The sequence below is a fragment of the Amphiprion ocellaris genome, chromosome 2, assembly GCF_022539595.1.
Source record: "Amphiprion ocellaris isolate individual 3 ecotype Okinawa chromosome 2, ASM2253959v1, whole genome shotgun sequence".
Lineage (NCBI taxonomy): Eukaryota > Metazoa > Chordata > Actinopteri > Pomacentridae > Amphiprion > Amphiprion ocellaris.
The window spans coordinates 9,706,657-9,733,322 of record NC_072767.1 but is presented as its reverse complement, the minus strand read 5'-3'; the positions used below and the strand labels follow the sequence as shown (position 1 = coordinate 9,733,322).

The 26,666-nt window shown below is 41.3% G+C and overlaps 1 pseudogene; it reads left to right on the top strand.

Moving 5' to 3' along the window:
• Window positions 1-1,364: 1,364 nt before the first annotated feature.
• Window positions 1,365-25,006, top strand: LOC129350669 (X-linked retinitis pigmentosa GTPase regulator-interacting protein 1-like; annotated as a pseudogene).
• Window positions 25,007-26,666: the final 1,660 nt, after the last annotated feature.

Here is a 26,666-nt window from a genome sequence, read left to right as displayed (position 1 = left end):
AATTTTTTTTTCTGTATTTTACATAAACAAAAATGAATACTGTACAGTTTTCTATTTTTACATGTCTATCTTAATATAATGGTTAGAGCCCATACATGAAATATATACTTAATGGTGATTGTACTTACTTGACCCTTTTTGATGAATGGGATCAGTTTAAGCAATTAGGGACAAATCCACGACTCTGGTTCTTTCTGGTTTGTTTGAGACTGACATAAGACTTCCATAGACTGCTGAGGCCTCATTATACTATAGCGTCTATTGAAACAGACTGTAATGTGAATGTGACAGTAAAAGTATCATGTCACATCCACTGTGGATAGTAGGAATTATTCCATCTTAACTCTGACTATACATGTTGTGTGTGAATGATGCATCAAGACAGACTGAAAAATTGAAGCAATGATGAGGATCCAGATTTTGACTTGTGACCTTGAAATTTGAACTGTTGAACTGTTTCTTCACATTTCTGTACAAAGATCAGTCCAAAATGAAAATTGTAGATTATAAATTTTCAGTATGTGTATCTTCAGTCAACAGAGACTAAAAACACACACAGACCTCTGTAACATGACAAATCAACTTTTATGTGTTTTGTTTGTTTATTGTCTTCCTCCTATCATTGGTTGTCTGCTACACTTGTCATGTTGATGCACCTGAACACATCATCATGATGATTCCTGGACTGTTTCTGCTCTTTCAACATCACACTTCATCACCCAGGGGGTCTAGTTTGGGTTGATCAAGCCTTGTGTTGTTTCCAGGTAGAGCAACACCACCAAGGGGTATCTTCTTCAAAACATATTGAGATGTCTGTCAAAATCCAGATCATAATGTGACTCAGACAGATGTGGAACCTGCTGGATTCATGTCGGAAATAATAATGTTGTTAAGGTTTCACTGAATGTCACTGTGGATTCAGCAGAAACATTTAAACACCTCCAGAGGACCAGTTTGCTGCCCACAGCTGCTGTGTATCACATTGTTTCCTCTGACTTGAATAAATACCTGCAGCATCACAGCAGCAGAAACCATCAGTGCGTCTTTACGCGCATTTACACACGTGGCGCAGCAGCGGTCACTTAGGATAAATACTATTCTGTGGACTTGTCCACACCATGTCAGCTGTTCTACACAGATTGAAGGTTTATATGGTGTAATTGTTTGTATTAAAGCTTTACTGGATGAATCCTGAGCTACATCAGAGTGTCAGGACAATTTTATAAAGATGAATCGTCATTACGCACAAAATGTGATTTGACTGTTTTGGATGTGTGATTGGACTGGAGTTACAAGGTGAACTTTGTGTAAACTCCTGCGTATACTTGGAAAAAGTCATATTTAATAACAAATAAGTTGACATAATGGAACATTTATTGAACTTCATATCAAAATTCCTCACGCCCAGGCAGGTGCGTGCATTATTTAAAACCATTGAAACGCTACGAACGCATATAAAAGACCCAGAGACCTTCGATCGGCCCCTTGTTGCACTTGGACTTTATCTGGACCTTTTGCAAATTGACCTGATCGCTGGAAAGCTCTCAAAGCCGGAAAGCATCTTGAAACCAACCTTCCTGAAGACCAACCTCAGCGGATCACCAAGAGAAGAAGAAGAAGAAGAACCTGCCCCGAGACACCACTAGTTGGACAGAAGCACCTGCAGTTTGCATTCAATTAAGAAAATTCATTTCATGCTTTTCCTGCGTCTCACTCATCCGCTGATCTCTGTGAACACTTTGAAAGCAGTTTCAGTCCAAAAAGTAGAATAGTTTGTTGAATGCAAAGTCTGTTAAGTAAAAGAATGTGGAGGGCCTGCTTGTAAAACACAGTTTAGGACATGCTGATGTTTTCTTGGTGTAAAATTGTTATTTGTGAGTTTTATTGTAAAAAAACAAAACAAAACAAAACAAAACAAAACAAAACAAAACAAACCTGAAATATGTTAACAAAGTGCTAAAATGATATGACGAAACTTTTATTTTTTGTTTTTGTTTTACACTGCTGTTCAAATGTTTGGGGTCACCCAGACAATTTCATGTTTCCCTATGCAGATATTCCATTAAAATCAGCCGTTTCCAGCTAGAATAGTCATTTACCACATTAACAATGTCCTGACTGTATTTGTGATTAATTCAATGTTGTCTTCATTGACAATAAATGACCTGTCTTTCAAAAATAAGGAATTTTCTAAGTGACCCCAAACTTTTGAACAGTAGTGTACATTTTGTCCACATTTGAAGATGAAAGTTTTGGGAAAATGATAACTGGACTATTTTTCATAAAATGTTGAGAATCTGATCTGTTCTGATCCCCGAAGGTCCTCAGAAGCTCTTTTCTAACTTTCTGATAAAAAGTTCATTTTCATGTGATGTGGTTCATTGGTTTGTTTGTGCTGAGACCAGTAATATAATTCATTTACATGGGAACTGTTAGAAAACAGGCAAAAGCCCTGAATAATGTCCACATCAAACATCTTTATTTTATACAGAATTATTTGTTGTTTTTAGATCATTTTTTAATGTACTTTAAGGTTTATACCATGTTAAATAATTTCTGTATATTTTAGGGTTAAATTTTTTTGGCAAAGATGGCGACTGGGCCATTTTTCATAAAAATAATTGAAATGTGTATTTTTGGTAACCATGGAGATGATGGAAGTCTTCGGAGAAGCGTGGGGGGAACGTCATGACGTCAGAACGTTCAGGCGTAAACAAAGCAGCTGAGTTGATCTGGGAGAAGATGTCGGAGCATCAGGTCTTTTTTAGTTCAGAGCTGATCCTGTATGTGAACTGATGCTCACATGTTGCTTCAAACACTCCGTCACATTTGTGTTGTTGTGAACTCAGAACTGACCTGAGGTCAGTGTGTGACTGTCAGCGGACAAACAGCTGTTGTGTTGAATCTGTCATTTGTCATCATTTAGGAGCCTTAAACTCCACGTTGTTAGTTGATCACTCTGAAATGTGTTTTCACTCCGAGTCAAGCTGCTCCTCTGTTTTCTTATCGAACTGTGAGAGTGACTGAATGATTTCCAGTTTCTAACCTGGAGAGAAGCTCCCACGTTTGTGTGTTTATTTTGGAGAAGTTCCGTTGTTGGTTCAGCATTACTTGGTGAAGGTACCCGAGGTCCAGAGTGCGTAATTACGCATGCGGCTTTGTGCGCCGCAGCTACTTGGCTGCATGAGTGTTTTCTAGCGGTGATGGAGACTGTGGCATCTTGTAAACACAGTACACATAGTATCATGAAAGATGAAGAAATTAGTGAAGTTGCTCAGACCCTCTTTTCAAACGGTCACATTTAAAGTTCATTTTAATACGATGTGGTTAATTGGTTTGATGGCGGAGACACTAGTGAAATGATTTTATTAACGTGTTACTGTGTGTATGCATCACTGCTGCATGTGACTGGATCTGAATCTGTTCTGTGTATTTAGTATTTACTGGTTGAAGTGGAATCACTGTGAGGAATTAGGGGTTTGAACAGTTGTATTGTTTTTTTTGAAAAATATACTGTTTTTATAGTATAAAAAGTCAACATTTCTAAATGCAAGTGCATAAACTGACACAATGATGGTAAATGATAAAAACTGTACATAACTGGTAAATAATGTACACATCAAAAATCTGTATTATTATGAATGGTAATTTGTTCTTTGTCAACATTTGACCTCAAAATCACACTATTTCCACTGTATTTATTTATTTATATTAGCATTTTATAGAACCTTCCTTTTTTTGGAAGAAAATACTTATATTAAGGTCTGACAGATGGTAATCATTTTTAAATTGTAAGTCTGTGTTTAAAGAAGTGTCCTAGATACAATATGAGGATGAAGTAAAACAGGCAGAACGTTGGTTTGTGATGTTGCAGAGCTCTGAGTGTGTTTTTGTCTCTGCGGACTAAAGACACACAAAGTGAGGATTGAAGTTGTGCAGTTTTCATTTCGGAGCAATATTTGTAAATGTGCAGACCCATCCTGGACCCACAGTGGAGTCCACAGTGACAAAGACCAGATTTCAGTGGAATCACACAGGGAGGGGGGAAGCTTTCATCATACGGTAAGTTTTTAAATATCCAATAGGAGGTGACAAATTTTCTGACATGTTCCTGTTGTTTTTTTCAGCTCCAAGTCCCAACTCCAAGATCCAAGTCCCAACTACCCAGCTGCACAGCAGCAGCCCGTGACAAGGTAAGTTTTAAGTTTTTGTTTTTTTCAGCTCCAAGTCCCAGCTCCAGCAGACACATGAAGATGAGGAATCGATTCCATCAGAGACGACCCCAGAGACGACAGGACAACTGGAGAAGGAGCAGAATGCACTGGTACTTTACATGTACTTCAGAAAGAATCACCCTACAGATACTGCATGTTTCCACAGGGATTTAGTATACCTCATATCACTGACTGAGAAAATGTAGTTCTGTCAGAATTGATGGAAAATATTTGAAAGTGGAGCTGACTGTAACCAGCTTGTGGGAGGCCCAGTTTCCTCCCACAGCTCAAAGACATGTGTCAGGATAATATGTGATTGTAAAATTGGCTTTGAGTGTGCAGTCTTCCACTATAAATAACCTGTTAGTTATTAATCTCTTCACAGCAGTTTGACTTTCAAATACTCCTCATAGCTGATCCTCATGATGACCTGATTTCTTCATTGTAGTTCACATTAATCCATCTGCTGGAAACATCTACTCAGCTGGAACAGATCAACAGAAGTACCTTCACAACAACTTTATCAGTCCAGGGAGTCTGTCAGCATTTACTGTCACCTAAACTCACACAACTACTGTGCTACATAAAGTAACTTCATACAGATTGAGGATAACTGCAGACGATCGTTACATATAATAGAACACGAGGGGGAATTTTATAGATTCAGCCCTGACAAGCACAGATACCCAAAATGTGTTTGCGTTTGGGTTATATAGTAAGAAATTATTTTCAAAAATAAACCAAATAAAAAACATGTAGCTTGAAACAAATACTTGTTTGATTAAAAGAGCTTTTTGAGTCATTTTTGGCATCTCGACATCAGGGCATTGTTGCAAATATTTTGAGGAAAAACAAGGGAAAGAGTATTTAACTGAATGAAATAAATGAATTACAGGTTTATTATACAGTGGTGTGTGACTGACTAGGTCAAGTCTGCATGTAAGGCTGAACTCAGTTACATTGTTTGTTGCACTTTCTGTCCTTAAAACCCTGGAAGACCCACTTTTTTTCAACATTTTTTTCATTTTATCTGTCTACATATTTTTTTTGCACACTATTTTCCTATGTTTGGTTTTAAAGGTCTACAGTCTGTGCTATACTGCACTGTGGTCCAGGAGGAAGAGCATTTTGTTTTCCACTATGTTCACATACATCTATTGTCGATTTGCTGCCAAGTTTCGAACTACCAATTAACCTCAGCATGCTTTTGGACTGTGGGAAGAAGCCGGAGTACTTAGAGAAAACCCACGCATGCACAGGGAGAACATGTAAACTCCATGCAGAAAGATGCCAGGCTCAGGCCGAGATGCGAACCAGGGATTTTCTAGCTGCAAGGTGAAAGTGCTAACCACCAAGCCACTGTGCAGCTATGTTCACATACATATGCTACCATTCAATAGTTTGGGGTCACCCAGACAATTTCATGTTTTCCAGGAAAACTCACATTTTTATTCATGTGCTAACATAATTGCACAAGGGTTTTCTAATCATCAATTAGCCTTTCAACACCATTAGCTAACACAATGTAGCATTAGAACACAGGAGTGATGGTTGCTGGAAATGTTCCTCTGTACCCCTATGTAGATATTCCATTAAAAACCAGCTGTTTCCAGCTAGAATAGTCATTTACCACATTAACAATGTCTAGACTGTATTTCTGATTCATTTAATGTTATCTTCACTGAAAAAAATGCTGTTCTTTCAAAAATAAGGACATTTCTAAGTGACCCTTAACTTTTGAACGGTATTTGCACGGTTTATGTGTGAAAAACAATAAAACTGAACACACCTGCCAACTGTTGTGGAGTGTGCGCTGTTTTGACTGTATCATTTGTCTGTAAATATTGTAAAAAACATATATACAAGAAACCATTTTTCTTTAATCAGGAGCTGAACTCAGATATTTTAACTTGTGTGTCAGTGAGGTTGTGACAAGAATCCCAGCTTTCTCAGGATCTTTCTGCATGGAGTTTGCATGTTCTCCCTGTGCATGCATGGGTTCTCTCCGGGTACTCCGGCTTCCTCCCACAGTCCAAAAATATGCTGAGGTTTAACTGATTATTCTAAATTGCCTGTAGGTTTGAATGCGAGTGTGATTGTTTGTCTGTATATGTAGCCCTGCGACCTGTCCAGGGTGTCCCCTTCCTTCGCCCTGAAGTCAGCTGGGATACTTCTGACGTCATGGCGACGGCCCCCACGACCAATCCAAGCACAAACTAATATTTGAGAAACACAAAGAAATGAAAAAATCCAGGTAAAAAGGAATACAATTGCAGTTGCCAGGAAGGACAGCTGGCAGAGATGGCTGACTGTATAAATACACAAGTTACTGCCCCATATAAGACATGAGTAGATCTGTATTCCAATAAATTAATATGTATGGTGGTGTTTAGGAAATTCCTAGCCCTATTCTTTCATCTGCAATGCTGTTTGTATCAGTTTAGGGAGAAAATACCTAAAGACATAATTCAGTGGTAAGAAGTTTGACTTTTACAACTTTGTAGCACAAGTGCAAATATGTACAGCTTTAGGGAATCAGTCTGCTGTAGGATGAAAAGCACCATGAGATGTCTTTTGCATTGCTTGCAACCAACAGAAAAAGAAATTAAATGAACAACGCAGAAGAGGCCCTCTTGAACAGGAAAACACTTGGCTGAGGAGCTGGCCCTCTCCAATAATCAGGTCACGCCATAATGGAGGGGGAGTAAGTGGCAGCTCCTGTCAGGCTACATTTGTACAACAAATGTGTCAATGAGTCAGTGGTAAACTACTGGGTTGCTATTAAAACACAGTTACTAAAAGTACAAATTATCTTGCGATTAATCTTTTCATGCAAAAATGAATCAGTAGCTTTCATTACTATGACATTAATTTTGCAGGAATAGGGAACTCGTTTTACCAATGAGGCCTATGGACTCCACTTGTAGGTCAAGAGGATTACAAGTGATAATGAATTAACCTTAATTTTAAACAAAGTAACCGATGTGACATTTAGACATTGCTTAAGTCAACTGCAAACTGACAATTTGTAAATGGTGAAGCAACTGTGTGGTTATGGATGCCATGTTTTATGGTCTGTGGGGGCAAGTGACCAGGACAGACACAAACAAAGTGTCCAGTAGTTTTGTAAGAACAGCAGGCACATTGTACATTACACTGCAGACAGTGCTTTGTTCTGGCAACAAACAGCTGAAGTTGCTCAGTAGATCATTTCCTCCACTGATAGATCCTCATCAGGAAAAATCGAAAGGTTTCTGCTGGTCTCTGAGCAATCTTGCCCTCTGAAGAGACCCCCTCCCAACCTGTGCATCGAGCTCCACAGGATTTTCTAGGAATGATGATGGGGATTTTTTTCCAAGAGACCCGATCGGTCAGTAGGCTGTGTTTTTACACCCGTTGATCTTGCGACCTGTTTCTTCTAAGGAGAAAAAAGGAGCAAAAGAATGATTCAGTCTAAGACACCATCCTGTCCAGTGTGAGAATAGCAGAAGAAGTCCCAGAGTTTTCTCTATAAGAACTGTATGGATTAATAAATGGACAAATAAGAAGAAAATGTTTGTATGATTCAAATCTCAATACTGTCTAACTTTGCTGTCTAACTTTGTACATGTTATGTACATGCATGACACTAAGACTACTTTTATCAAATCAGCCACTGCCTCTGGAAACTTCTGACAAACTTTTAACCTAATTCCTTCTGATCTACACTGAAGACAGATTTTGCAGCTACATGGCTAATTCTTGCCTCAAATTTTTTCAGAAACACATTTTGCTGAACTGATTTTGTAATTTAAAATTTCCAAAGAAGCTCCCATATTTGTCTAGTTTGAGAAACAGCCAGCAAGGGAAGCATTCGTCCAATCATCAGCCAAGTGTTTGCACTTTGTAGGAGGGTGAAGCCTGGGTTGGTTTCATTACAACATTAATGCTGACATGAGACCTGGCTTGGTGACCTCATTAGCCTCGCTGTATGGCCACCAAAAGGGCATCTCTGCTTTTGCTTCGATTAAGGCCTTCAACATGTATTTGTGACAAATCAATGAGAATTTGATAACTGAGTGTTAGGATCCTGCTCTAGCCCCTGCCCTTCTTTCCCTTTTTCCTCTTTTTCCTCCTTTCTCCCTTGAGTCCTGATTTGTTTCTGTGTTGACCTGTCTCTCTTTGGCTCCCTCTGTCTGTCACCTCTCCTTCATGTCTCTCTCTCTCTCCCTGTCTCTCACCCTCCTGCTTCACCTGCTTCACCTGCCTGCACTCTGGTTTGCTGATTGCTACAATGAGTTTCAGCTGCAGCAATCAGGTCACACCATTCACCTGTTCTCCACCTCACCTCCACTATTTAAATCCTGCTCATTCATTCGCTCCCTGCCGGATCATCGACCCACATACCCTCAAGGATTCACATCCTACTTCGATTCTGTTTCCCCCACCAAGCCTGCCACCTCCGGACTGCTTTAGCCCCATGGACTCTGTTGCTCTCCCCCCTCCTGGATTTCCCCTTCTTGGACTCTATTTTGCTCCAACCTGTTCATGGATTTTCTCCAGCCTGTGTTTCCTGTCATGTCTCAGTCTGCCCCCTGGATTCCCTAAGCTTGTCGTTCCTCCATCTTGTGAGTACCCCTCTTAGCCTAGTTTGTTAATTCACTTTAGTTTTGTAGACTTCCGTTTTGTAATCTTAGTGTTGGTTTTAGTACTGTGACTTATTTAGCATGGATTTGGTTTAGTTTCCCCCCTGCTCGGTTCCCCATTTTCTGTACGGATTTAGTTCCTGTTTTGTTAAATAAAAACCTCTTTCCTTTGAACCTCCTGTTGGCCACTGTCTGTGTCTGGGTTCTCTGACTCCTTCCTCGTAACACTGAGATCTTTTGGATGTTACTGCTAGCTCAGGACCTCATTACTTCAGACAATTAAAAAGATCAGTGCAGTGAGACAAGAAAAACAGCATTTTTAGTTTTAAATTGTGTCAGGCTAAGACAAGAGGAAGGGTATTTCTGAAGAGCCGAAGTTAGGAACAATTAGAAAATGGTTAAAAAAAAAAAATCTCATATTGATGCTAAACTGAGCTTTGGCAAAGGAGAGATTTTAAGAACGTTCCTTTCCTCAAGATGCTGCTGTTAGATCCTGTAGTGTTTCATAAGCAAGTGCAGTAGTTTGGGGGGTGGGTTGATATCATCACTGTGTAATCTCTGCAGTGTTGAGCTAAATGTACACCGATCAGGCATAACATTCTGACAACCTGCCTAATATTGTGTTGGTCTCCTTCATGCTGCTAAAACTCCTTTGACCCAGTGAGGCATGGACACAGGACCTCTGGGGATGTCCTGTGGTACCGGGATGGTGACAGGGAATTCTGTGGGTCCTGTGGGTTGCAGGGTTGGTTCTACCAAGATCAGGCTTATCCTGATACATCCCACAGATGCTCAATAAGATTTGGATCTGGGGAGTGTGGAACCCAGGTGAACATCTTAACTCTGTCATGTTCCCCAGCCCACTCCTGAGCAGTTTTTGTGGTGTGTCCTGGTGCATTGTCCTGCTGAGGGGGGCAGCTGGCATCAAGGACTGCTGTTGCCATGTAGGTTGAGGGGTTGGGAGGATTGCTTGACCTGCAATGTTTAGGTGGGTGGTACATGTCAAACATCCACATGAATATCAGGACTCGAGGTTTCCCAGCAAAACGTTGCATTACAACAAGATGATCGATGTTATTCACTTCATCTGTCAGTGGTCATAATGTTGTGGCTGATTGATGTATCTTAGTATTGAATGACAAGGTGACCTCTGTACATGCTTCACATTTAATCGATATCATTTTTAAATGATATGTTGAAGTGAAGTAGACAAAAGTGTAGTTGTGCCAGCTGATGCGGCAACTGCAACACAGCACACTTGATTGCTTGCATCCGAATATTTGTAATGAATCCTTTAAAACAGGGGAGTGTGTTTAAGTGATCAAAGCTCTGCCAGTTCAGTCCTGAAATTTAAGTGAGGTTGTCTTGTTCCACCTTGTAAGTCCAGTTCAATGAACGGTGGTAGAACCCTCTAACATGTTGCACTGACTCATTCAATTTCTGTGAAAGAATTATTGTATCTTAATTTCTTCATCTGGACCCAGAACATGTTCACACAAACACCTCGAAATAGATGATTAATATAATGAAGGCCTGCTGATGCTATAAGGGAAAGCCCTCCGGCCTTCTCAACCCTTAACCAACAGCTACCAAACACTGTGTGGGTACGGTCACGTGCATTGCTATCACTGCCTCATGCATCATTCTGACACACAGGTCTTCCATCGTCTCACCACATAATGTCACAGCATGATGGCAAGCACATGGGTTAACACAAATGATTCACTAGGAACAAGGCTGTGACAGTGCTGGTGCTTGCGATAACACCTAAGCTGTGTCGCAGTAGTTCAAAGGACATGGCGTTCATGAACAGCGAGGGCTGAATTGAGCATTGGCAGGGGAGATGATCTTGTCCACTGGGGATTTCTTTTTTACATCAACAGTTATTTGTGCCCTTAACCCTGTGTCACAAATCGCCACCCCTGTTGCCTAGCAACCTTGACAGTTGCAGTTGACGATCTAGGAACAGTTGGTTGAGCTGTATACTCAACCAACTGTTCTCATTTTGACAACCAATGTTGTCAAAATGAAATGACATTAGCACAATGTTAACATTACTGTTGACTGAGAAGTCAACAGTAATGTTAACATTGTGCTAATGTCATTTCATTTTGACAACATTTATTCATATGAAAGGTCAACAGTCTCCGAAGACCACAAGAGACGTGGTTATATCTAATAAGTCTGCAAAGCTGGTCAGATACAAAGTCTTCAATGAAGTAGTTCGAGCAATCAATGGATGTCATGTCTGCATCAAGCCAACAAAAAGCTGCAATAGATGGATCATGTTCATTTTGTTGTCTCTCACTTTAGAATAGCGTTACTTTTTAACTGATAAGTGAGTAAGGAAAAGATGGTTTTTACCTTGCTTACATGTTTCAACTGCGTCTGCAGTCTTCCTCAGTGTCATGACGTGTCGTTTTAATCAGGTGAGAGGCCTGACGGATCTGTCAGAATCTGAAAGAAAGAAAAACAAAACACACAGAAAAACCGGACAGTAGGAACAGCAATATAATCACCATTCCAAATATCCGAGGAATAATGGAATCTACACAACGAATACTGAAAAAACACAACATCAACACGGCAGTAAAACTGCATACAAAACTCTGACAGCTACAGTATAGTAGTACACCCCAAAGATAAAACTAGAACCAGACAAGAAATGTAACGTCATATATGAAATTCCATGCAAATCATGTGAGAAAACACACATTGGAGAAACAGGAAGATCATACAACACAAGAAAAAAGGAACATCAGACATAATGCGAAAAAGAAACAATTGGACGACTCACAAGAACACAAGAAGACAAAGCCGATCAAGAAATCTTAAAATCAGCCATCATGGACCACTGTAAAAGAAATAACCACACCATGAACTGGGACAAGGCTGAAGATCATAACATTGGAGGCGAACAAATACAAGCGGTGGATTTAAGGAGGCCATAGAGATCAGGCAACGGGTGAGCAGTTCCATGTGGAGACAATTTTTGAATGTACAGCTCTACTGAGGGTATTATTAAATCCTTGAGGCTATTTGAGCAGTTCTGTTAGCTTCCTTCCGGTGTAAGCTGTCATGACATACTTTACTGAGTATGGCATACTAGTAAAGATGAAGGTCATAACCACCAAAGATAGACACAAGAGATGACACCAAAGTTAGAATCTAATAAATATACCACATAGTGCTCTGTGTTTCATGGTTGAGGTGCTAACAGTCAAACTAAGTAAGCCATAACACACGTATAACATGCAAATCATAAGCTTAATAACCTTTCACAAAGAATACTTTTTAATTTGTCAAAAAATTATTTTTACACTACAAATTTAAAAAAATAAAATGACCCACAGCATGACTTCTTCGAACCTGCACTGGGGTTGCAGATAAAAATATGGCACAGTTGCATCACACTGATGTTAATGAGTGTTGTCCCAGATAAATGAGTCGTCTCTTTTCAGATTTTCCATTGAACAGATGGACTAAATTGTAAGTTTGTGAACCAGCTACACACGTGCACAAACACACACACACACACACACACACACACACACACACACACACACACACACACACACACACACACGCACACACGCACACACACACACGTACATTCACCTAAACACTGTTGCAAATCACATAAACCTACCATGGTAACAGCACCCCTTGAGGCTAGCAGCCTCCTCCAGCAGGACAACACAGCCTGCAGCATCACAAAAAGTGCTCAGGAGGATTACAACTCAAACCAAAGCACTGATCAAACCTACAAACTCACCTTCAGATTAAACTAAGCACTAATATTCTTGATGAATTGAGTTGCTAGTCTGAATAGTGCTTTGAAACTGTCATGTAAACATTTTTTGTCCAATTCACACCATCAGTTTTTACAGCAGCCTGCTGTTAAGTGACATTTTTGGTTTTTGGTTCCAAAAAAACATTAGATCTAAAGTTTTCAATTGAGTCTTAGAAAAACACACGGTTTTGTTAGAAATGACTGCATTTTAATGTCATTAGTGTAGATGTAGATATAGATGTAGCTAAAGATATAAATATTGATTTAGGTGGGTGGTACAAACATCCACGTGAATATCAGGACTCAAGGTTTCCCAGCAAAACATTGCATTGTAAAAAGATGAACGATGTTATTCACTTCATCTGTCAGTGGTCATAATGTTGGCTGGTCGGTGTATAGATATAGATATAACTGTAGATATATAGATATAGGTATATTGATATCGCTCTCTCTCTCTCTCTCTCTCTCTCTCTCTCTATATATATATATATATATATATATATATATATATATATATATATATATATATATATATATATATATATATATATATATATATATATATATATATATATATACTTCTTGCAGCTGCATGGTCAAAAAACTTTTTCCTTCCTCAGCCACACCCAGGTAGATGCTGTGGCAGCTGGTCTTGAAGCCTTCACCTTAGGCTCCACCTACAGCTTCCTCAAGGGCACACCTGCACACACACTCTCTCTCCATTCCTCCCATTCACATAAACATACTAATAAAAAGAAAGAATGAGTGAAAAGCAACACAAATGGCAATTTGGCTCCTACAAATTGGAAAACTGCCAAAAACTGCCAAAATTAAACAATTACAATATAAAACAAACAACCAGCAAGGACAACAAATAATTGGAAAAATAAAATAAATAACCAGGGAAAAATAAACAACTGGAAAAATAACCAAAAAATGAAACAAACCACTGAAAAAATAAAATACTAGATCTCTGTAAACTCCTTCAAGACTGTTGGAAAACCATTTCAGGTTCATTCACTGAGCGAATGACAAGTGTGTAAAGCAGTAATCAAAGCAATGGGTGGCTGTTTTGAAGAATCCAAAATATAAAAGATGCTTTGTTGTTTAGTACATAATTCCATATGTGTTCATTCATAGTTTTGATGCCTTCAGTGAGAATCTACAATGTAAACAGTCATGAAAATAAAGAAAAACCATTAAATGAGAAAGTGTGTCGAAACCTCTGAGTGTGTGTGTGTGTGCGTGTGTGTGTGTGTGTATTTTAATCCAGACGAAGGCTTGTAAGATTTGAAATCAGTCAAAAAATGTTGGAGATTGAGTAAAAACACAAAAGGACCAAAGATTCATTGCTTTTTTATTTCATTCAAAACAATTCAATCACTTCTAAGACAGTGACAACTGGCATCAAAGCAGCAGAGATATAATTAATTGCACAGGTGTGTCTTTGAAAATGATCTTCCTGTGTAAGCTTTTGTCTAACCTTTTCTTATGTCCTCTCACAGAGACACATCATCCGTTCAACAATGGAGATTTGTGTGCAGGCACATTCTTGCTATTTTTGCTAAAACATCTGCAAATCCACCTGAGTGAAGTGAAGGCTGCTTGACTTTTTACATTTGCACACATAACATGGGGCTTTCTTTTGACAGCAAAGCCATCAGTCGGCTCTAAAGGGACTAAAAGCAGTAAATTGCGGTCACAGTTCTATGACAGACAAGAGGAGTGTGTCCCCCTCTAGTGATGATGTAATGACGCTGCACCTCAAAACTTGAAATCGGATCTACAGGGGTGGGAAAAAGGCATTTATTCATTCACTGTCAATTAAGACCAGCAAGGCTTGTGCTCCAATACGATGCAAGCCAATCTGGGTTAAGAGAAATTACTGCAACACAATAGCAGAGTTATGCTTTCAAGGTACAAAATATTCACAGACTTGTTCATGGAAAATACTTCACATCCTTATCACATGCTGGTTTGTTATCTTACCTTATGTTTTATCTGAGAATCCCTGTCACGGTCTAAGACAATCTAAGTCTTTATGAAGGTTATGTTTCATAGACTCCGTGAGAAAAATGCTGGTTCAGCAGTGTGGTCACTTAAGGCTGCAGGTGGTGTGTTATACTGCAGTGATTCTAATATCCCACTGTCTTAGTGTAGAAATGCTACTGTTTATAATGAAAGTGATTATTTTGTGCAACTTGAAAGTAGTAAAATACATGTCTCTGCTTACCATTATCACCCCAGTCAGTGTTCCAGGAGTTGACACAGAGCCAGTAGGAAACACCATCCTCCTCTCCCCAGCCAGGATCTTGATGGCATGTCTACCCACAGCAGAGCCTGAAACGTGTTGATACACACCTGGAGACAGGAAGAGGACACAAGAAACACAAGTGGGAACCACGAGGTCCCAAGCAACACTGTACACAATCACTGAGCAGAAAATGCAGTTAGGGTTCACCCTGTACTCAATATTCAGTGTAATGCGTGTTTGCATTACATCTCTTACTGCTGCATGTGTTCTTGCCAGACTTGCACAATACAAAGTCTTCATAGACTTTAAATGCTCCCTCTACTGGGTCGTTCTTGTATATCTCAGTCTGAATCTGGATCACATTTGATAATGTGATAATGCCCGAGGGCCAACCATCCTGTCTCACATTCTTTGAACCATTAAACCTAAATGCAAAAGCACTGTTTTATATAAGTTTTATGTATTACAATTTTCATTTATTCACATGGGAATGCAAATAAACGTAAGTTACCCAGACATAAACAGGCCCTAAAATCAATACTTCTCATATCGGGAGGGCCCAGTTACATAAAGAAAAAAACCTCCAGGAAGCTTATAAATATCATAATAGGTTCATTTTTAACATGACTTAGTATGGACACTGAAATGCTGTCTGTCAACAGATAACCAGTTCACATACAGCTCAATGAGCTCCAGTTGATGAGGAGCATCATCAGGGTCCACAGAGAAAGGAGAAGAAAAAAGCAACATCTCATTTTCAATAGCTGAGAGTTGGTAAACTCATTGTTTTTGTATTAATATTGTCCTGTGGAAAACTGTTCATTACCTCCTGTAGAGCTGAGAAATGTGCAGTTTCAGGCTCAGTTTGTGACAAGTGTTTTTGGAAAAGTTGTAGCTTGTTTCCAAAGGCTTTGATGTGTGCAGACAACTGGCTCTAATCCTTGAAGTCTCATGTTCAGCACATTCAGATGCTTTTTTTTAGGTCAACTAAAAACGGCAAATCTGCCAGCCATATAGGATCTGATCAGTTTCCCCACTGAGATAGAAAAAGTGCTGCTGTGAAGCAAAGACATTTTCCAGTTACTTCATGTTCTTAATGCAGTCACTCCTGGATAAGTTGTCATGTGCCCTAGAAGGTTTTGACTGACAGGGTGTTTTTGTTTTTTTGTTTTTTAATCTGCAGTTTCCATTTCAGAAATCATCTGGAAAGGATGGCAGCAAAGTTACATATTCAGAGGGGGTCAACAGAATCTTGCTGCCAACATTCAGCAACACAGAAAATTGCATTTTGTATCAGAGATATGTGTATTCTGTTTGACAGCACTGGTGGGCCAGAAATTATACATTATATGATAGATGCATGTTATTAAAGAGACAAGCTAACAGGGCTCCTTCTGTTCTTCTCCTCCACATCCTGACTCTTCCTGCCCAGATCTGCCTTCATAGTTGTGCTGCTTCCTCCTCAGCTTCAAGGTGGTTTTATGGTCACATTTTAAAATTAATATTCAACCCTACCATTCAAATGAAAATAAAGACAGATATTTTGTTGTTGTGCATGTTCTTTTATTGCAAATATCTGTATAATACAGTAAAAAATTAATAATAATAATAATAATAATAATAATAATAATAAATTTTATTTATAAAGCGCTTTTCCAAAAACTCAAAGACGCTGTACATAAAATACAATAAGATAAAACAAAACTGTTAATTAAAATCAGTAGATAGTAAAACAAGTTCAAGATAAAATACAGAATCACTTAAGGAAAGCAGATCTAAAAAGGTGAGTCTTTAAAAGGGATTTAAATGTGGTGAGGTTGGTGCAGTCACGGAGGGCATGGGGGAGTGAGTTCCAGAGTGTGGGGGCGGCAATGGCGAAGGCTCTGTCCCCCCAATGTCGCCGGCTGGTCCTGTGCGGGATGGAAAGGAGGTTTGAGTGGGAGGAGCGGAGATTCCTGGGTGGGGTGTAGGGGAGGAGCAAATCGGTAAGGTAAGAGGGGGCAAGATTATGGATGGACTTGAAGGTGAGGAGAAGCAGTTTGTACTGGATGCGGTGTGAAATGGGGAGCCAATGGAGGTTCTGCAGGACGGGGGTGATATGGTCGTGAGAACAGGTTCGGGTGAGGAGTCGGGCAGCAGAGTTTTGAATGAGTTGAAGTTTATTGAGAACTTTGGAGGTGGAGCCGAAGAGAATGCTATTGCAGTAGTCAAGGCGGGAAGTGACGAAGGCATGAATGAGGGTTTCAGCGGCTGAGAAGGAGAGGAAGGGGCGGAGACGGGCGATGTTGCGGAGATGGAAATAGGCAGTTTTGGTGATCTGATTAATGTGGGGTTCAAAAGTGAGGTTGCTGTCAAATATCACACCGAGGTTGCGGATGTGAGCAGAAGGAGATAGGGTGGTGTTATCAATGGTAATGGGGGAGTGGGGAAATGGTGTGAGTGATTTAGGTCCAATAAAGATGAGATCAGTGTTGTCGCAGTTTAGCAGGAGAAAATTTTTCCTCATCCAGGATTTAATGTCGGCCAGGCAGCTGGAGAGAGAGGGGAGGGTGGTGGTGGCGGTGGTGTTGGTGGAGATGTAGAGTTGGATATCGTCGGCGTAGCAATGGAAGTGTAGGTTGTGGCGGCGGATGATGTTGCCGAGGGGGAGGAGGTACAGGATAAAGAGGAGGGGGCCAAGGACTGATCCTTGAGGGACACCATGGGACAGGGGGGCGGTGGCGGATGTGCAGTTGTTGACCTTGATGAATTGTTGTCGATTTGTGAGATATGATGTGAACCAGGTGAGGGCGGTGCCGGTGATGTTAATGGAGGATTGAAGGCGGGACAGGAGGATGGAGTGATTGATTGTGTCAAATGCTGCAGAGAGGTCGAGAAGAATGAGGATGGTGACTTGTCCAGAGTCTGAGGAGAGGAGGAGATCGTTGGTGACCTTGAGGAGAGCAGTTTCAGTGCTGTGATGAGAGCGGAATCCGGATTGAAAGGTTTCATACAGGTTGTTGGAGGTGAGATGAGTTTTCAACTGGGCAGCGACGACACGTTCTAATGTTTTGGATAAGAAGGGGAGGTTGGAGATGGGCCGGAAGTTGTGAGGGGAGGTTGGATCCAAACCAGGTTTTTTGAGGATGGGGGAGACAGAGGCGAGCTTGAGGGGTGAGGGGACACAGCCAGTACTGAGGGAAGTGTTGATGATGTTAGAGATGAGGGGGGAGATAAGAGGGAGGCAGTTTTTGAGGAGGTCAGTGGGGATGGGGTCCAGGCAGGATGTGGAGTTTTTAGTTCCAGTGATGAATTTGGGCAGGTCCAGGGGGGAAACAGGCGAGAAGTGGGCCAGGGGGGGAACGTTCAGAGGGTTTGGTGGAGGAGAGGGGGGATCAAGTGAGGTGGGAGAGGTGACAAGGCTGCTGTGGATGGAGATGATTTTGTTATGGAAAAAAGAGAGGAATAGGTTGCACTTGTCAGTGGTGAACGAGTTTGAGACGGTGTCCGGGGGGGCAAGGAGTTTATTGACAGTTGAGAAGAGGGACTTGGGGTTGTTGGAGCTGGTATTGATCAGGTCAGAGTAGAAAGTGGACCGTGCAGATTTCAGGGCGTCTTTGTATTGTTGGAGGAAGTCGGAGTAGGCTTGACGGTGAACTGTCAGGTTTGTTTTCTTGACAAGACGTTCCAGCTGTCGTTTATGGGCTTTCATGAGGTGGAGTTCGGGGGTGTACCATGGAGCAGAGTGGGAGAAAGTGACTAATTTGGATTTGAGGGGAGCAAGCTGATCAAGACAGGAAGAGAGAGTATGATTGTAGTGGTTGATGAGGTCAGTGGGGTTATTGATTGATGGGGGAGGGGAGATGGACAATGCAGTGGTCAGTGAGGCGGAGAATACAGAGGGGGAGAGTGATCTAGTGTTTCTAAAAAAGATTGTCCGTTTTTCCTTGGGCAGGGGGGTGGGGAGGCTGATGTCCATCGTTATTGCTAGGTGGTCAGAGATGGAGAGATGACAGCTGGAGATATTTAGGACTGTAAGACCAGAGGAGCAAACCAGATCGAGGATGTGTCCATGGTTGTGGGTGGGGAAATTGACATGCTGGGTGAGGTTGAGTGATTGTAGGAGGTCTAGGAAGTCAGAGGCAGATTTACTGTGAAGGTTGTCCATGTGAAAGTTGAAGTCACCAAGGATGAGGACTGACGGAGATGTAGCTAATAGCTGGGTGGCAAAGTGGGAAAAGTCAGGGAGAAATGAGGGGTTTGGTTTAGGTGGGCGGTAAATGATAGCAGTGACCATTGGGGTGGGACCGGGTAATTTAAAAACAAGGTGTTCAAAGGAGGGGGAGGCAGGGATGGAAAGTGGGATGGTTGTGAAGACCTGTTTGTGGATGACTGCGATGCCGCCTCCTCGACCTTCTGGGCAGGGAGAGTTGAGGTACGTGTATCCGGAGGGAGTGGCTTGGTTGAGTGGGTAGAAGTCCAGTGGTTTGTGCCATGTTTCGGTTAGACAGAGGAAGTCCAGTTTATTGTCCAGGATGAATAATTGTAGAATGGGGCCTTTGCTGGTGACGGAGCGGGTGTTGAAGAGGGCAAAGTTCAGGTGAAGTGTGGATGTGTGATTAGGGGAGGGCTTCTGGGGACAAGGCTGTGAGGTCCATGGAAGTGGGCGAAGGTTAGCAAAATGGCAGTTTCTGAGGGAGGGCTGCCGAGGTTGTCTGAAGCTGATGATGGTGGGGATTTGGCAGCTTGTTGAATTCTGGTAGAGCGGGGGTGACGGGCGGGGGGAGCCAGAGGGGGGAGGCAGTGGGTGTGCTGGAGGGGAAGATGGGGGGAGTTCCAGGTGGGGACAGAGGGGGGCGCTGTAGCTGGGAGGCGGTTCAGTGGAGCGTGAAGAAGAGATGGATGTAAACACTGGCACTAGTCAGTCTGAAGTGTGGACAGTGTATTGGATATTTGAGACTAAAAGTGATCTGCCAGACCTGTTTGGATGAATGCCATCACTGTTAAAATATTCTGGCCTGTTCCAGAAACAGTTAAAATTGTCAATAAAGTTAATTCTGCTGGCACAGCAGAACGAGCTAATCCAGGTGTTCAGGCTGAGCAGTCTGCTGAAGCGCTCAGAATTGTTGTTCACCATTGGTAGGGGCCCGCTAATAAAAATAGACTTTCCGCAGTCTAAATTAAGGTGAAAATACAGGCAAGTCCACCACCAAGATGCAACATCATCAAGCACATTGATGTTCAGATTGTAGAATGATCACGATTCATCCTCCCATCCTCAGGAGTTTGTACTTCAAAGATGTCACTGTCAAGTCTGCAAGTCCATACTTACCGTACTTGGTATTTATTTGATGAGAAGGAGGAGAAGGGCTGCACAGTGGTGTAGTGGTTAGCACTTTCGCCTTGCAGCGAGAAGGTCCCTGGTTCGCGTCCCGGCTTTCCCGGGATCTTTCTGCATGGAGTTTGCATGTTCTCCCTGTGCATGCGTGGGTTTTCTCCGGGTACTCCGGCTTCCTCCCACAGTCCAAAAATATGCTGAGGTTAATTGATCATTCTAAATTGCCCGTAGGTGTGAATGTGAGAGTGATTTGAGAGTCTCTGTATGTAGCCCTGTGACAGACTGGTGACCTGTCTAGGGTGTCCCCTGCCTTCACCTGAGTCAGCTGGGATAGACTCCAGCCCCCCCGCGACCCTAATGAGGATTAAGCGGTGTATAGAGGATGGATGGATGGATGGATGGAAGGAGGAGAAGTAAAGAATGACCAAGAGACATGAGACGAAGGAGGATTAAGGACAGTAAAGGGAGGAAGAGACGGAAAAGTAATAGGACAGGAAGAAGAACAGGAAAGGGGAAAAGAAGGGAAGAACAATAAAGAGAAGCCAATGGTGAAAAAGAGGGAGGAGTGATGATGGAAGGAGCAGGATAAAAGAAGAAAAAAATTGAGGAGAAAGAATGAGAGTATAAAGAAGGGGAGAGAAAGGAATGAGGGAGGAAGAAACACAAGGTGCTGAGAAAAACAGAAGAGAGAAGAGGAATGAAGAAAACGAAGTCAGACAAGGTGAAAGAAAGACAAGAAGACAGAAGGAGAAGAAAAAGAGGAAGAGCCTGAGGAAGCATAGAAGGAGGACGAGGAACAAGTAGTAAAGGGAGGACGAGATGAAAACGGAGCAGTAGAAGGAGGAGACAATGAAGAAAGGAGGAGGAGAAGAAAAAGGAGAGGTGAAGGAGGACAAAGGAGACAACAACAGAAGGAAGGAGAGAGGAAAAAGACAGAAATGGCAAAAAGAATGAGGAATAGGAGGAAGAAACGAGGAGCAGAAGGAAGAAGAGATCAAAAAGATGAAGAAGGTGACAGAGGAGGAGAAAGGAATGAGGGAGGACAAAGAGTGGAGGAGGGAAAAAAGGAGAAGGATGAGAAGAAAGGAATAATGTAGAGAAAAAAGGCAGAGGAGAAGCAGAAGAAAAGACAAGACAGAAACAACAGAAAGAGGAACGAATGAGGACAAGAAGGAGGAAAGGGAGGAAGAGACAGAAATGTAGTAGAAGGAAGAAGAGAACATGAAGGAAAAAGGAGGCAATGGAGAAGAACAAAGAAGAGAAGGAAAGAATAAGGAACAGGAGGAGAAAGAAATGAAAAACAGAAGGAAGATGATGGAGAAGGTAGAGGAGAAAGAATGAAACAACAGGAAGAGGAAGTGTAGAAAAGAATAAGGATAGGAAGAAGGCAAATAAAAAGAGGAGACAGATGAGAAGAAAGAAGCAGAAGATAGAGAATGAGAAAATAGAACATGACAGAGAATAGAGGAGAAGAAGGGAGAAAAAGACAGGAAGACGAGAAAGATGAAGGAAGACAAGAGGAGAAGCAACGACTGTGGGAAAAAGGCAAATAAATGTAGAAGGAAGAATAGAAGAAGAAAGAAGCATCTTCAAACAGATGAAGAAAAGAGGAAAAGAAAAGAATGAAGAAAAGCAAGGAGAAGAGGAAGAAAGAGATGAAAAAGAAGAAGAAAGTGACAGAAGGAGGAAGAGGAAGCAGGAGTCGGAGACAGAGTCAAAGGAGAAGAAAGAAGGAGATGTCAGATGGAGGTGAAGGAAGAAAGAAGGCGATAAAGACAGGAGAAGGGAGAAGACAGAAGAAGGAGAAGACTAGAAAATGTAGAGAAGGAGGAGAAGAGGAGAATAAAGAGGAAAAACAAAATGGCTGAAGAATAGAGGAGAAAGAGGAGAAAGAAAGAAGGAGGAAGAAAAGGAAGAGGAGAAGGAAGAAGAACAAGTAAAAGGGAGGAAAAGTAGCAGAAGTAGTAGGAGAAGGAGGACAACATGAAGAAAACAGGAACAGGAAAGGAACAAAGGAGAGAAGAAGAGAAGAGAGAGGGGAAAATTGGAATTGGAGTAGAAGGAGGAGAATGAGGAAGAGAAGATAAAGAAGGAAGAGGAGAAAGAAAGAGAAGAAGAAGAAGACAGAGAGGGACCAGGAGGAGAAAAAAAGAATGAGAAAAAGAGGGAAGAGATGAAATGAATGAGGGACAGAATGAGGAAGAGTAGAAGGAGAAAAAGGAGGAAGAGGAACAAGGAGCAGAAGGAGGAAGGAATGGAGAAGAATGAGTCGTAGAAGAAGGAGGAGAACAGGAGGAAAAAGTAGTAGTAGCAAGAGAAAGGAGGACAAGAAAGCAGGAAGAGAACAAGACAGAAGGACAAGAGAAGCAGGAAGAGTAGAAGAAGGAAAAGCTAAGAAAAAAGAAGGAGAAGATGGCATCCGATGAAGAAAGAGGAAAGGGAGGATGGGATGAGAAAAGGGAGCAGTAAATGGAGAAGAAAAAGGAGATGGAGAAAAAGGAAGAAGAGAAGAACGGCAAAGTGGAGACAACGACAGAGAAGGAGACAAATACAGAAGGAAGAGAAAGAATGAAATGAAGATAGGAGGAGAAAGAACAACACAGACAAGGAGGAGGAGAAAGAAGACGGAAAAAGAAGATAAAGGACAGAAAGACAGAGATGGAGTAGAAAAGCATGCTGGAGAGAGGAAGAAGGAAGAAGAACAAGGAAAAGATGAAGTAACAGGTGAAAAAGGAAGAGGAGGGAGGAGAAGATAGGAGGGTGAGGAGAAATGAGACAAAGAGGAGGAGAAAGAAAAACAAGGAGTTTGAGACAGAGGAGGAGAAAGGAGAAGATGCAGGAGGAGGAGAATCAAATAAAGAAGAAAAAAGAGAAGACAGAAGGAAGAAAAGACAAAAGGACAATAAAGGAGAAGCAATCAGATGAGGAGGAGGAGAAGGAAAGAGGAAGGAGTTGACAAAGGAGAATGAAGGAGAAGACAGGAGAAGAATCTTTTCCTTTTTCTTACAAGAAAGAGAATTAGAAAAAGGAGGAAGGAGGAAGAAGAGCAAGGAGTAGAGAGATGCAGAGATGAAGAAGACAACAGAAGGAGAAGAAAGGAGACAAAAACAAAAGGAGGAAGAGAAGGAAACAGCAAAAAGAGGAGGACAAAGTAGGAGAAGGACATGAAAAAGGAAGTGGAGAATGAGGTAGAAAAGGACAAGACAAGAATGAGGAAGAGGAAAAGGAGAAGAGGAGGAGGAGTAATAAGAAGATGAACAAGGAGTAAAAGGAGGAAGAGATGGAAAAATAATAGAAATAGTAGGAGAGGAAAAGAAAAAAGGCACAGAGGAGAAATACAGAAGAACAAAGAGGAGAGGAAGGAGGAAAATAGGAGAGGACGAGTAGAAAAAGGATGAGAAAAGAATGGCAAGACTGAAGGAAAGGAGAAGGATGAGGAAGAGCAGAAAGAGAAGCAAGATGAGCAAGGAGCACAGGGAGGAAGGGATGAAAAGAAGAGGAAGAAGGCAACACAGAAGGAGGAGGAGACAGGAGACAGAAAGGGTAGAAGGAAGGATATGGAGAAAGAAGTAGACAAAAAGGAGGAGGAGAAAGGAGAAGGATAGATGAAGAAGAATGAGTAGTAGAAGAGGAAGGGGGAAACAAAGAAAAAAGGAGAAGCAGAAAAAGATGGAAGAGAAGAAAAGCAATAAGCAAGAGGAGAAGACAAGAATGAAAAACAATACGGAAGAAAAAGGAGTAAAGGGAAGAAGGGATGAGAAAAGGGAGTACTGTAAGGAGACAAAGACGATTAGGAAGAGAAGATGACAAGGTAGGAGAAAGGAGGAGGGTATAGAAAAGATTGAGGTAGAAAACCAGAAGGTGAGACAGCGTAAGAGAAAAAAAGAAAAGGAGAAGGAAAGAATGAATACAAGGAGTAGGAGAAGAGAAAGGCAAGATGAAAAGCATAAGGAGAGAATGAGGGAGAGCAGGAGAAGAAGATGAAGAGAAGCAAGGAGTCAAGGGAGGAACAGATGAAGAAAAATGAGTTATAGAAGAGGAAGAAGGAGAACAAAAATGGAGAAGGAAGAGGAGAAAATTAAGATGGAAGGAGAAAAGGGAAAAAGACGAGAAGAGGGAGTAGTGCAAGGAGACAAAGATAGAAAAAACACGAGAAAAAGAAGGAAAAGAAAAAGACAATAGGAATAGAAAAGGAAGAAGAATGAGCAGAAGGAAGAAGAGAAGGACACGAAGGCAAAAGGAGGGAGAAGGAAAAGAAAAGGAAAAGAAAAATAGGAGGGGAGGAGTAGAAGAAGAAGACAGAAGGAGGATGATAAAAATGACAAGACAGAAGAAGAAGAAAAGAATGAGGAAAAGCAGAGGAGAAAGCAAGAAGAGGAGAAAGAAGACAAAAGACAAGGAGGAGCAGGAATGAGAAGAAGAAGAGAAGGGGGAGATGAGAAGACTAAGAAGAAGGAGGAAGAGAAGCAAGAGATGAAAAAGATGAGGAAAAGGCCACAGAGAAGGAGGACAAAGGAGATAAATACAAAGGAGGAGGAGAAAGTACAAGACAGAGAAAAATGAAAAGAATGACAAAGAAACAAATAAAACAGTGGAGGAGAAAGAAGGAGACAAAGACAGAAGGAAGAGGAGAAAGAAGAGAAATATGGAAGTAGGAGTAATAGAGAAGGAAGAAGAAGAACAAGGGTGGAGGAAAGAGGAGATGAACGAAGAGGAAAATGACAGGAGGAGAAGGAAGGACAAGAAGACAGAAGAAGAGAAAAGGCTAAGAAGATGACAGAATAGGAAGAGGAGAAAAAGGAAAAGAAAGGAGGAAAGAAGGAGGAAGTGAAGGAGGTGGAGAAAAGGATAAAGGAAAACAAGAAGTAGAGGGATGAAGAGATGATGAAGATGACAGAAGGAGAAGGAAAAGAAGATGGAGGTAAAGAAGGAATCGAAAGAATAATGAGTGGAATGAGGGAGAGAAGAAGGTGAAGAAGAAAAAGTAGTTAAGAGAAAGGAAGAGAACATGAAGAAAACAGCAGAATGGAGGCAAAGGAAGGGGAGAAAAAGACAGAAAAGGAGAAGAAAATGGAGAAAAAAACTGGAGGCAGTAGAAGCAGAAGGAAGGGGGAAAAGAGGAGGACAAAACAATGAAAGGAAAGGGATGAGATGACGAGAGGGAGAAAAAGGAGGAGAGGGAGGAAGAAGAGAAGAAGGATTAGAAAACAGACAAGAAGAAGAGTAGAAGAGGAAGAAGGTGGAAAACATGATGAAAAAAGGAAGACAATAAAAGAGAAGACAAGGCAAAGAATAAGAACAAAAAATTAGTGCATTTTATAAAACATGTGTACAGAACAGCATTCAAAGGCCACCTATCTGTCGTCTCAGAGGTGGGAAGGTCCACAATCACATCAGGAGACCTGAGGGTGGAAAACAAAAGTCAAACACAATGACTTCCTGGACAGTTTCACATGTTAACAATTGTTGGTTGCATAGCATTAAAGAGTTGTAATGTTTCAAACCCACCCTTATCTAATATTTACATGACAGCTCTGCTTCAGCAGCTTGGAGGACTCAAAGCCAAAGCTGATGAATTTGAGGTCTGTGTTTTGATTGACCAAAATGATGCCATGTGCTTTCATATTTGTATTATGCCAACATTCTTCAGTCTGGATGGCTGTCAGCAGCTACAGGGACAAAAAATCCACAATTAAATTCTAGGAAATCTGAATATTACTGTTTAACAAATCAACTAGGAATCCGAGAGTTTGAAGAGAGGGTCAGCTTATGAGGCCACATTCTCTGAGAGAATGACAAGAGTGTGCAAAGCAGTAATCAAAGCAATGGGTGGCTGTTTGGAAGAATCCAAAATATAAAACATGCTTTGTTGTTTAGTACATAATTCCATATGTGTTCATTCATAGTTTTGATGCCTTCAGTGAGAATCTACAATGTAAACAGTCATGAAAATAAAGAAAAACCATTAAATGAGAAAGTGTGTCCAAACCTTTGAGTGTGTGTGTGTCCGTGTGTGTGCGTGTGTGTGTGTGTGTGTGTGTGTATAGCGTTCCCTCCAGTGATTATCCACCATGAGCATCCCCAGAATGCTCCAAAGAAGAAAAATGGCCTAAACTTCCTCTTTTAAGACATCTTCCTGTTACACTGAAATCTCAATAGTGTGTGTGTGAGCGTTTCGGTAATGTGTGTGAGAGAACGTTTCAGTAGTGTGTATGAGAGCGTTTCAGTAATGTGTGTGAGAGAACGTTTCAGTAGTGTGTATGAGAGCGTTTCAGTAGTGTGTATGAGAGAACGTTTCAGTAGTGTGTATGAGAGAACGTTTCAGTAGTGTGTATGAGAGAACGTTTCAGTAGTGTGTATGAGAGAACGTTTCAGTAGTGTGTATGAGAGAACGTTTCAGTAGTGTGTATGAGAGCGTTTCAGTAGTGTGTGTGTAAGAGGACAACAGTTTAGTAGTGTGTAT